Raw genomic sequence first — 12,689 nt, forward strand, 5'->3', positions numbered from 1 at the left:
CCGATCCGAAAAAGTGTGACGGAGGAAAAAGCTATTTTTCCATCCGTCTGCGGATCGGATCGGATGACGACGGGCACTGCGGTCCGTCGTCATCCGATCTCCCATAGGGGAGAGCGGCGCTGTGACAGGTCCGTCCCTGCACAGTGTGCGGAGACAGACCTGTCATCTCCCTGCTCAGCGGGGATCGGCGGAGTGATCCCCGCTGAGCAAACGGACATCCACGGGGCGGATCAGAACTGATCCGCCCCGTGTGAAAGGACCCTAAGGGAGATTGTACAATCCAACTCGAATAAGTGGCCAGTTTAAGACATCATTGGGAATTTAGGAAGTAATGGGGCTGATTTACTGAAACTAGAGAATGCTAAATCTGGTGTAGCTGTGCACGGCAGCCAATCAGCTTCTGACTTGTTCAATGAAGCTTTGACAAAAAAATAAAAAAATAAAAATAAATATGGAAGCTTTTGTGCATCTTCTCCATTGAACCAAAAAAAGCAAAAAAAAAAAAAAGCACCGTTTTGAGTCAGACCCTTTCCAAAATCACGACTAGAAAAAAAGATTAGATGTGACTGTGTCTCATAGGAAACCATGTTAAATGAACTGTAGGGCGTTTCTGCAAAAAGCACCAAAAAACGTATAGGTGTGAATCAGGACTAAGGCTGACCATACATTATACAATTTTTTTGTACAATTTACAAAAACCATATAATATGAGGTCAAACCTAAAAGCTTTCAATTTGTATGCAATCAGGCAGGCCCTTTCACTGCATAGTTGAAGGTAAATCTAAACGAAATTGAATTAGTATATTGTATAATGTATGGCCAGCTTAAAGCAGGTGCATTGTTATGCATCGATGTGCATTTCCTTTGTGCTCTGACATGCACTTTTTTGGTGCAGGTTTTTAATGTGTTTTTGAATTTAGGATTTGCTGTGGATACAGTGAACAGCCATTGTCCAAGACTGTTGCCAACGCAATATGTGTTGCAATGTCAAGTTGCAATGCAAATTGCATGTTTGTGTTTTGATGCAATGCCATTGAATTCTATGGGCCTCCTAACACATTAAATTGTAGAACAAAAATGATGTGTTTTTTTTTTTAAAACATACTGAACTGCAGAGCTTAGATGGGAACAGACACAGATTTTATTATGAGGAAATTGGACACATTGCAATGCATACATTAAAACGTGTAAATCAACCGCTTCTGCTTTCAATAAAATGTTTTGGTTGGAATTATTTGTGAAGTTTGAATGTCTAAACTAAAGTTGGCCATTCTATATTAGTAGAATTTTGCTCAAAAAGTTTTTGTTTTTAGAACATTCGTTCGATTTTCTTATTGTTAGTGGGGTCAAATCGATGTTCATTTCCGAATGCAGTGGTCAGAGGTTGATAAAGTCCATCATGTTCCAAAGCAGGTAAAAAAAAACATGAAATTTTAAAGTACTTTTGAAACAACATTCGTCAATCGTCGAATGTTCTGAGAATTTTCATACGAATGTTCATTGAATATTGGTTCAAAAATCTTAGACCCCTTTCACACTGGGGCGCTTTGCAGGCGCAACAGCGCTAAAAATTGTGCCCGCAAAGCGCCCCGAAACAGCCGCTGCTGTGACTCCAATGTGAAAGCCCTGAGGGCGTCCACATTGGAGCGGTGCACTAGCAGAACGCTAAAAAAAAGTCCTCCTAGCAGCATCTTTGGTGTGGTGAAGGAACCGTGTACACCGCTCCTGCCCATTGAAATCAGTGGGGCAGCGCGGCTATACCGCCGGCATAGTGCTGCTGTAGCAGTGCTTTGCTGTGGTTTTTAACCCCTTTTCGGCTGCTAGCAGGGGGGTAAAACTGCCCCGGTAGCGGCCAAATAGCGCCACTAAAACTTCAATAAAGCGCCGCTAAAAATAGCGATGCTTTACCGCTGATGCCCGGGCACCAGCAGTTTGAAAGGGGGCGAATACCCCTGCAAATACGATGGTAAAGCGCCGCTAAAAATAGTCGCCAATGGACCCACCGCTCCAGTGTGAAAGGGGTCTTAGGCTGCCAATCCTTTGGATGCAGCCAAGTCCATTGAGTTCTGTTCATGTTCTTGGCAAAAGCAAGCTGGGCTAAGCAGAAAATGCAATACTCACAGCAACCAATCAGAATCCTTCTTGTGCGGATCTGACTTTAGAATAAGATCTGAATTCTCTTTAATAAAGGTTAACACACTTTGGGGTTTATTTACTGAAGGCAAATACACTTTGCACTACAAGTGCACTTGGAAGTACAGTCGCTGTAGATCCGAGGGGGACATGCAAGGAAAACAAACAGCATTTTAGCTTGCACATGATTGGATGATAAAATCAGCAGAGCTTCCATTCATTTCAGAGCTTCCCCTCAGATCTAAAGCGACTGCACTTCCAAGCGCACTTGTAGTGCAAAGTGGATTTGCCTTTAGTAAATAACTCCCATCATGCTTTGTTGGGGACACCATACATCTTACAATCTGATTCTGTCTCTGTACAATCATCGTTCGATCTACCAAAATCTATCTAACCAATTTGTACCCAATCAGGCAGGTCCTTGCACTACATACTTATTTGTAGATCTAAAAGGGGATGTACAATCAGATTGGAACATGTGTGTGATCAGCACAGGATCAATTAATGGCTTCAGCTTATGAACTGCTTTATCAGGAAAGTTTCTTGTTCCTCATTGCCCCAAGCCACCAATGAGAGTCCTCGTCTCCTCCTCCATTCTGCAGTGCAGACAAGTCTTTTGGATCCCGAGTGATTGCTGCGACATGTTCCAGTTGGTATAATATTCATAAACCCCCCCAGAGACGCTCACTGATCTCAGTATCCCTCAAGCTCAGGTACATTAAACTCATCTATTATTAATGTGGGTTGTTTTTTTTTGTTTCTTGCTGGAGGAGAACGATCACTGTAATTAGATGATCGAACGCTTATGAGATTGTTATCGATTTGTTACACGTCCGCAGAGGGAGACGCAGACAGCCCCCCAGCAACCAGCCGACTAGTCTTATCCACCTTTAGTAAGGTAAATGTATTGATTGATAGATCATCCCGCAGAGCTCTACACCTCCTACCCTCCGAGGGGCAAAGATGAGACGCTCCTAGTCATGACTTGGATGGTAAAGAGATCTCTCACTAGATGAAAAAAGCTGGGCTGTAAAGAAAGGGTTAAGGCGAGACGAAAACGCCGGTAAGAGTTTTACTGATTATACCGGCACGGCTTGTCTGGTATCGAGGTTCCTGCGTGAATCAGCAGTAAAATTCACATGTTTAATGCATAAAGGCACGCGTGTATTTTAAAGCGTCTATATCCACCGCCTTTATTTTAATTCTCAAAATACACTATTTGCATCTATGTATACATGGGTACGCACGTAAAACGCATGTCTTCAGAGGCAGATTTTTTTCGTTATGGATTTGAACGCAGCACACTTTTACACACATGTGAATGTTCCCGCTGAAAACAATAAATCTGCATTCAGATCCGAAGACAAAAATCTTTTGAATTGCATATTTTTTTTTTTTTTATGTCCCCTAACACTTCCCTGTCCTGTCATTCGCTGACCCTTGCTTTGTTGCAGAGATAAACTTGCTTAGGGGATACTTCTGGGTAGGGTTGCCACCTGTCCGGGATTCACCTGGACAGTTCGGGTTTGGAATCAAATAAACCGAGAGTGTGCGTTACTCTCTCTTTCACACTGCCCAAAGTTAGCACTAACCTAACAATTCCCTCACCACACACACATTCCAGCAACCTCAGATACAACTCCTGCTTCTGAGTGAGTACACAAAGGTAAATCAGGGTTCTCAGAGCACCCCTTATATCAGAGTTTCCCTTTACACCAGAGGCCACAGAGTTCCCCCTTCAATCAGAGTCCTCCCTGTGCATCAGAGTTCTCAGTGTTTCTCCTTAAATCAGAGTTCTCAGAGCATCCCTTATGTTAGTCCCCAGAGTTCTGCCTTACACAAGGGTCCCCCTTTACAGTGAAGGGGGAACTCTGCGGACCCCCCACGCGAAGGGGGAACTCTGCGGACCCCCCACGCGAAGGGGGAACTCTGCGGACCCCCCACGCGAAGGGGGAACTCTGCGGACCCCCCACGCGAAGGGGGAACTCTGCGGACCCCCCACGCGAAGGGGGAACTCTGCGGACCCCCCACGCGAAGGGGGAACTCTGCGGACCCCCCACGCGAAGGGGGAACTCTGCGGACCCCCCACGCGAAGGGGGACTCTTGTTATTAATTTCATATGATTAGAAATGTTATTTAATAGCAAAATATATGTATAGTTTATACTATAAAAAAAAATGTGTGCCACTAAAGTATTTGGGTTTGACTTGAAGAAAAGGCGGCAGCCCTACTTCTGGGAGTGTTGGGTGCCTGGCCTCCCTCTGATCGCTGTGGTTTCACCCACCACTATAGAACACAGTAGTGATGCAGGAGGAACCACAGTGCAAAGTGGGATTGCAGGATATTTTGCAGTCCCCAAAGCTCTGCAATAGAGATAATATTGGTAGTGTAAGCAGCAAGACAAACTTAATTAACGCATTGTCCTTTGCAGGCTGGGCTTTTATTCTAAATGCTCCTGTCTACCCTTACTCTGGGCTAACAGAGTGGTGGAGGAGCAAAGGAAAAGAATAAGTAGTTGTTGGTTGGGCGGCACTTTAAGGCTTCTGCAAACACTAGAGGGCTTCCCCTGGGATAGGAAAAAAAAAGTTTCTTTTTTGAAGAAGCAAACCGGGTTCTTTACTGTAAGAGCTGTAAAAGAGCAGAATAATCTACTGGAAATTCCAGTGGAAACAGCAAACTGCCTCAAAAAAGGGGTTGGCTGCCCATCCAAGAGAAGTATGGTTACGTCATTTCTAAACATTCAGTAAGATAATGGTACAAGGATTTAAACTGTTGTGACTAGGGGTTAGAAAGGATTTTTTCCTGTTTGAAGTTGAACTTTAAGAATTAATTTTCTTCATCCTATACAACTGTAATGCGTATGAATAATTTTGCAGCCATTTGAGCATGCCTTAATTTCTTTGGAACATTCACACTTCCATAAGCAATCAGACATTCATACCATATTACCAATGATCCTACACAGAGATACTAGTCGTCTGAAATAGTCAGGATTTAGCATGCATGTCGGGATATGTCCCAATAGGTCCCTCTGTTCATGATGGTTAGGAGTCAATCACTCCAACACATGAAGACAGAAGAAGGCAGCCTCCATCTTTTCTGCAATTGTATATTGGGGGGGGGGGGGGGGGGGGGGTGACAGGTAATGATACTGGTCAGACTGGGAATGCCGCTAGCACAATATGCTTCAGGTGTGAAATTTTTTTCTGAACACAACAAATGATCAAAGGCTTTACCTGTTGTCACCCTTTTTCAGACATCTAATACACAAGCAGGACTGGCTGAGCAAACACAGACGGGCCTCCTCCCTGAACAGAGGGGTCCACAGCCCAGAGATGACAAGTGTCCTACTACACCAACGTCTCTTTGAAGTTCTTGTAGAGAAAAATAAAGTGATAATTATGCCAATGAGCAGAAGAAACTGATTTGTTCAAATCAGCTCTGCAATTTTTCTGTAAAATCTGTAGCACTTGTAATAAGCTTCATTGTCTATGGACCACCTAAGATGCTACAGTCTGGGTCTAGGGGCTCATTCCATTGTCCCACTGACTACACCTTTCCTCCTTGTAGGTTCCACTCCTGCCATAGCTTCATTTCCATCCCAACGCTCTGCACACCTGTGAGATCCAATGTATTATAAGTAGACTATCCTCTACAACAGTGGTCCTCAACCTCAGTCCTCAAGTTCCCCCAACAGGCCATGTTTTGTGAATTTCTCTTAGATAAAATAGCTGTCCAAAAAGACAACCCATTGACTCTGATTTAAAGCACCTGTGCAAGAAAAGGGAAAATCAGCAAACATGGCCTGTTGGGAGTACTTGAGGACTGAGGCCGAGAACCCCTGCTCTACAACATGGCTGTGCAGCCCATAGAGGTAGACATGATAGCAGATTATTAAGGCTGGGTTCACACATGTCCGGCTGAGGTTTGCAGCCCAGAGTCCGGTTTTGTTCACCGGTTCAGGTGCAAATTTTTACTTGAATTCACACCTAAACTGGACCCAAAAATCGCACAGGGCTGTTTTCAGAAATGGACCGTGGCTACCCTGGACATGTATAAACCAGCTCCATTAAAAGCTGATCCGATTCACGTTATGCAAATTGGATTTGGTAAAAAAAACGCATCCGATTTGCATATATGTGAACCGAGCCTAAATCTGAACCCAAGAACACATATGTAATATATTGCAGCTCGTCTGTCTTAAGCCCCATACACACTATCAGATCTTGTGCTGATTATTTCCTTCAGATTTATCAAAACCATATAATATGAGGTCAAACCTTAGGAGTTTCAATGTGTATGCAATCAGGCTGGCCCTTGCATTACATTGGTAAATCTGAAGGAAAAAATCAGCAGAAAATCTGATAGTGTGTATGGGGCTTTAGATGTGGTGGCTGCATTTGTTTTTATTTTTTTCAAGTTGCACATACAAGAACAGAAAAAAAAAATCTTGATCCCAGCAGAAATCGAATGTCCTTGTAACGTCCTGAGCACTGACTGAAATCTCAAACAAGGTCATCGGCCTCCTCTATTCATTTCTGTGGACTAGAGAACACCACCTTCCGATGTTATGGAGAGGACAACACTGCTCCTCCAGCGGTGCAGTAAAGTAATGAGCGTTGTCACTGTAGGACAGGAAGTGTGTTACTGGCAGGATCACCAGGTGAAAATCGAAGAAAAAAGGCCTGAAAAAGGTAAACCAAGGCCACCACCACATACAATAGATTACATTTTTCTTCTGGGGTTTCTTTTTTTAAATATATTTTTATTAATTCCAGTTAAGACACTTTATTTGACACTAAAAGCAGCTACATTTTGGGGCCACCGAGGACCCCTTCTTCAGGCCGCAGTGAGAGTTTAGAGTAAAAGGATCTGAGCCCCACAGGTTACTGCCAGTCCAGTAGAAGTTTTGATTTTTGATATGTTCTCATCTATTGCTGCATGGAACACGCCAGAAAATAAAATCAACACAAATCCAGCAGAGTAAGTGGGCGCTCCGCTAAGGCTCCATTCACACCTATGTAGGTTGCAATTTGCAAACTTTGCCTTTTTCAATACACATTTCTGATCCATTGAAGTCTATGGAACCAAAAACCAGAAAAAAAATCCACGGCCCTTCCCATAAAATGCACAGATGTGAACTACATCCATAGGAAACTATGTTAAATGGACTGTAGTGTGCGCCTAAAACTGAAAATGCACTAAAAAATGCATAGGTGTGAGCCAGGCCTTAATGGATACCAAGAGATGGAAGACATTGTCTCTAGTTTTTGATGGACTGAAACTCTAAGAAAAGAGCTATAATGTTGAACACAATTCTATACCAAGTCATACTACTGGAGGGATAGACAGAACGTACATTTCAGCAACTACATACAGCGGGTTTCAATGGTCCTCTGGCACCCCCTAGTGACCAGTAATAGAAATATCACTGTTACGGACGGATTCAAATCAGTGATATTGTTGTTCTTAAAATGGAGTCAGACTGCCCTCTAGAGTCCAACTGAAAAATTACCACCCTTCCCTTTGGGCACAAGAAATACATTGTTTATAACAAAGTATGCATTTTTCAAAAGATTTTATTTAAAAGTACACATTTTCTGAAATAAATGATCTAATCCTGACCCTGTGATTGGGTACGTTTTAAAGTACAACTAAAAGGCAGAACTTTTTTTTTTTTTTTTACATTTTGGATAGATTAGAGAGGGATAACGGTCACCTGTCAGTTGGTATTTCTGTCTGTGGTGTAGTTAGAGAGATTCACCCTCTCAGTATGTCCTGTCAATGTCCTACAATATGTTAATATGATCATTTCACCAAAAGAGAAAGATACCTCACAATTTTGGGTGGTCCTCAGAACAGGAATAGAGTGGAAATCTTCCAATGGTAACACCAGTTCAGGTCACAATTAGAGATCCTCTCCCTTTGCAGAGATTTCTTCTCACTTCCTGTTATGGCTATGGGACAGGAAGTCAAGGGAAATCTCCCCAATGGGACACAGATTGCAAAAAAAAGGTTATAAACTTTCCTTACTGGATCCAACATGAGAAATGCCTTTAGTTATAAAAGATCTTCACCCTCTTCCACAAGTATCCCATGTGTACCCTCCAGCCTAGCTCTTTAATGTTTGGATATTGGAAGTTTCTGTTTTTTTTTATAAATACTTATTTTTTTTTGCCTCCACTTCTGGATCTGTCCCGCTTAGGTGATTTACATCACTACGACACCTGGAATATTGATGTCATCGATCCCAGGAGTCAACGGTTATCCTCTTGATGCTTGTGGCATGGCGTTATTTGAACGCTATTTGCTGCACAGTGCGATTACTGTGCAGGCGCGAGAACTAGTCGTGCATGCTGGGTAGCCAGCTGCACAAACCCCTAGAAGTTAAAGAGCGTCAGGTTCAGGTGCCCTTTAATGTGATGGCCGCCGAAAGACCTAGCTTCTGGAGCTAATCAACCTCATATGTAACCAGTAAACACTCAATTTTCTTTAACATGAAAAGCCTATATAGCAAAACTGCTCCCTAAGCTTACTGAAGATGGATTCATTAAGATTTACATTCGGAGACTGTAGCTTTTCTTTAGGTCACTAACGTGGAACATGTATGCAAGCATTCCTGAGCTGCACCCTTTTTTTCCAGCCAGTGGCCCAAAGTCTTGAGGTCAAAGGACAAGCATGACTCCTGGTCAACTAGTATTTTTAAAATCAGCCCACTTCTGTTTCTCTACTGCCTTTAGTTACCTCTAGATACATAGGTTATCATTGGAATAGGAAGTGATGGGAAATCTACCCAGGTAGAAATAAAAATCTCACAAGGATCCAACCGTTCCCCATTGTATCCAAAAAAAAAAAGAAACCAACATCAAAGGAGTCAGATTATTTAAACCATATTTAAAATGAATCGATTGACTCCTGAGTATGTAAACGTGTCTTCAGACTTTGCGTCATCAGCGCATTCAGTCTCACTCCTGCCCAACCAGGCTAAACACTGCTGTCACTGATATCCAACTTTTGACTTTTTGTGAAAAGTCAACTTCTAAGTCCTCCTTCCCGAGCTCTGAGCCACGCCCCCTCCATCGCTAGCCACCCTCCCCCCCTCGGCTGCTAACTCATTCAGAGAGCAATTATGTGGCTGACAGAAGGGGCCGAGGTGTCTTCACTGCTGGGCAAGAAACAAGATGGTGGCATGGGGAGGCATTGGGCAGACTGGTGCCGGTTTGGTATAAGCTGAACAGTTCATATTTGTCAGTGAGATCTGTAATTCCAAAAAAGTAAAGGGTTCCATCCTCTCCCTAATGTTAATAAGTGGCACTGGACCATGTCACACCACGCCACTCATCAATTCTAATGCGGATGTCAGACAAGCGATCCTGTCACTGGTGACGACTCATTAGAGACAGGATTGCTAATAAACGCCTTTATCTTTTCTATGGAGTTGTGCCCTAACTACCCCATGAGATTCTGCAGTGTTCCAACAATGGAGTAATGCCATGGGAAGACATGGTTGCCAGACTTATGGCCCATTCACACTATAAGAGTTGATTGGCATTTTGTTTGGCACTGGATCAAAGCCAGTCATGTCAAGGGCACACAGAAAACAATTGTTTTCAACGTGCCCCGTTCATAACCATGTGAAAAATGCAGACATGCCAGTTTATTCCTAATTACCACCAGCGGTCACCACAGCACAGTGCACCACACTTTTGTGTGGAGATCTGAATGGAGAGTAATGCCCCGTACACACAATTGGATTTTCCCGACAACAAATGTTGGATGTGAGCTTGTTGGCGGAAAGTCCGACCGCGTGCATGCTCCAAACATTTGTTGTCGGACTTTCCGCCAGCAAATGTTGGCTAGCAGGTTCTCAAATTTTCCATCAACAAATGTTTGTTGTCGGACTTTCAGATCACGTGTACACAAGTCCTTCGGACAAAAGTCCACGCATGTTGGGAATCAAGAACGAGCCGGAGATATAACTAGCATTCGTAATGGCGATATCACGTACGTCTTGTACGTTACTACGTTCGGAATTGTTGGCCAACATTTCTGTGGCCGTGTGTATGCAAGACAAGTTGGAGCCAACATCCTTCGAACAAAAGTCCACGGTTTTGTTGTCAGAAAGTCCAATCGTGTGTATGGGGCATTAAACTTACAATAAAGTAAAAGAAAAATCTATAAAAATATGTAAACAGCCACTGCCCAGAAAACGGTCAGCGGCCCGTGTGCCAAAAGAAAGCACTTGGGCAGGCATTGTGAACAGGTCCTGATAACAATGTGTCACCAGCAAAAGGTTCAACCACCTGACATGGCTCTAAAGGCGACAATCGATTCTCAAATCTGGGTTACAAGTGTAATCCGACCCCTTCAGGCATTGGTTTCTGCAGCCAGGTCTCTAAATAAGAACAGTCCCATCAAGCGTATTAAATATGTGACGAGACCATGTGGACCCCATAAACACCAAGGGGGCCCAAATATAAAGTAAGGGTATGGCCTTACCACCACCAAACAACGGCTTTAAAATAAATGTACATTTATGAAACATAGCACGGTACTTTACAAAAGTGTTTAGTGCTTTGTTTACTCTGATGTAAACAAAGCCCCATTCCAATGAACGAGTGCAGATAAAGCCGGGAGGAGCAAACCCTGGTCACACAATCAGTCATGTGACCGGCATCTCCACCATTCTCTTACTGCCCAAAGGAGTAGCTTCTGCACATACACAGGCCATTGAAGAGGCCTGAAAAATGGCACTCAGAAGAAGATGATGGCGTCCGTGAAGAACCATTGGACAGGTAACACTTTAAAAATGCAGTGCCCCACTGAGAGTGGCTGTGTTCACCAAGTTCAGCTTTAAAGTGGACCTGTAACCAAGGCCATGGATATATACACATTATTACCAAGCAGGGGAAATTGAAAATGAGGAGTTGTCACCAGGATGGGAGGTGAGGGTAATCATTGAATTCCCCTTTGTAGAGATTCTCTCACACTTCCAGACAGGAAGTGTAGGGAAATCTCCCCAATGGGACACAGACAGCAAAAAAAAAAAAAAAAAAAAAGTTAACCCTTCCTTACTTTATCCCCCCAAAAATTCATTCATTTTTAAATTAGACCAAATGAGTGGAGTCTTTTGTGGTGACCATACACTCGTAGATCTTTGAGAGAACATTCATTCCAAAAATTTTAGGAAATGTCTCAGAAGATTTGATGGCTAGACAAATGTCCTTCCAAAGTACTTCAAAATTTTGTTTGCTTTAACAACTGATTTGGGAACAAATGGACTTTTGTGAACGAAAACCGCATTCAGTGTCAGAAATTCATTTGTTAGAGAAAAAAAAATCCATCCTGTTCCTTCAAATGTTTTGTATTTGAGCAGCTTTCACCCTGCTCCCCCCCCCCCCCCCCCATCCCAAATATAACAGATCAAGTCATTGAGGACTACCCCAGGGGGTGATGATGAGCGCCCCAGACATCCAAATCATTTGTAGTGCAGAGAAATGTTCCAGCTTACTTATCCTCGATTTGGACAGGCAAGTGTTAACGGCACGTGTGCTGCTTCAGTCTGCCGGGTGAATCGCTCACAAAACGCAGAGCGGTCCCAGCGTTACAGAGGACAGCTAATTTCATCCACTTTCATATCGTCTAATAAGAGATCAAACTGCTACATGAGATCTATACATACAACACCTACAGCTGAGATAAACTGTAAGTGATAGACGACCGAGGAACATCAGATCACACTCAGCCATACGGTGTTCTTCTGAACTGTCACTTCATAAACATGAGCTGTCCTCGTTCTCGGATGTACGCAAAACACAAAATATCACATTACAAAATGCAGGTTATCAAAACGGTGCCTTTGGTTGAAAGAAATGGCACGTTCTCTTTGTAATTGTCGTTTTTTTTTTTTTAAGATAGACAGACAGACAGGTCCTAAGATCAGTCCTGCCATAGAAAAACATTCCACTTCAAAAGATCAGGAATCTCTGTGATAGCGGTGCTGCAAGGAGCGCTTCTGAGCCTCAACAGTCCAATCCATATGTGACAATAAACATCGCTATCTTATATCAGTGTAAAGCATGGGTGCTCAACCTGTGGCCCGCCAACTGCTGTGGAACTACAAGTCCCATGCGGCATTGCAAGGCTAACAGTTACAAGCATGACTTTCAAAGGCCGAGGCATGATGGGACTTGTAGTTCCACAACAGATGGAGGGCCACAGGTTGAGCACCCATGATGTATAGCCTGGAGGGGGGGGGGGGGGGGGAGATCCTACACCCAGTAATTGGTAACAGATTTGACGTAGGATCCCCTGCCAAATCAAGACCTTAAAAAAGTGTGATCATCATCGGATCGATTGTTAATCCATTCTGAGCAGATATAAAATCCAGATCGATAAATTGATTGATTTTGTGCAATCAAAAGTGGATTTCTGGTCTTTAAACACAGAAGCAAAGCTTTCAAGCTGAACATTGACAGATCAATTAAAGGACTGTCGTGCAAATTTGGTCGTGACGTCTTCAATGTGCAAATTTTTTAACCATTAGGATCAAATAA

General features: G+C 43.2%; 1 protein-coding gene across 2 annotated transcripts in view; it reads right to left on the minus strand.

The window, feature by feature from the left end:
• NPDC1 (neural proliferation, differentiation and control 1) overlaps window positions 1-12,689 on the minus strand; it is a 159,621-nt gene that overhangs the window by 20,222 nt on the left and 126,710 nt on the right. The gene's annotated exons all lie outside the window — the stretch shown is intronic.

This window comes from Lithobates pipiens, unplaced genomic scaffold (genome assembly GCF_037356315.1).
Source record: "Lithobates pipiens isolate NorthernLeopardFrog02 unplaced genomic scaffold, aLitPip1_a1.2 Scaffold_1, whole genome shotgun sequence".
In the NCBI taxonomy this organism is placed as follows: domain Eukaryota; kingdom Metazoa; phylum Chordata; class Amphibia; order Anura; family Ranidae; genus Lithobates; species Lithobates pipiens.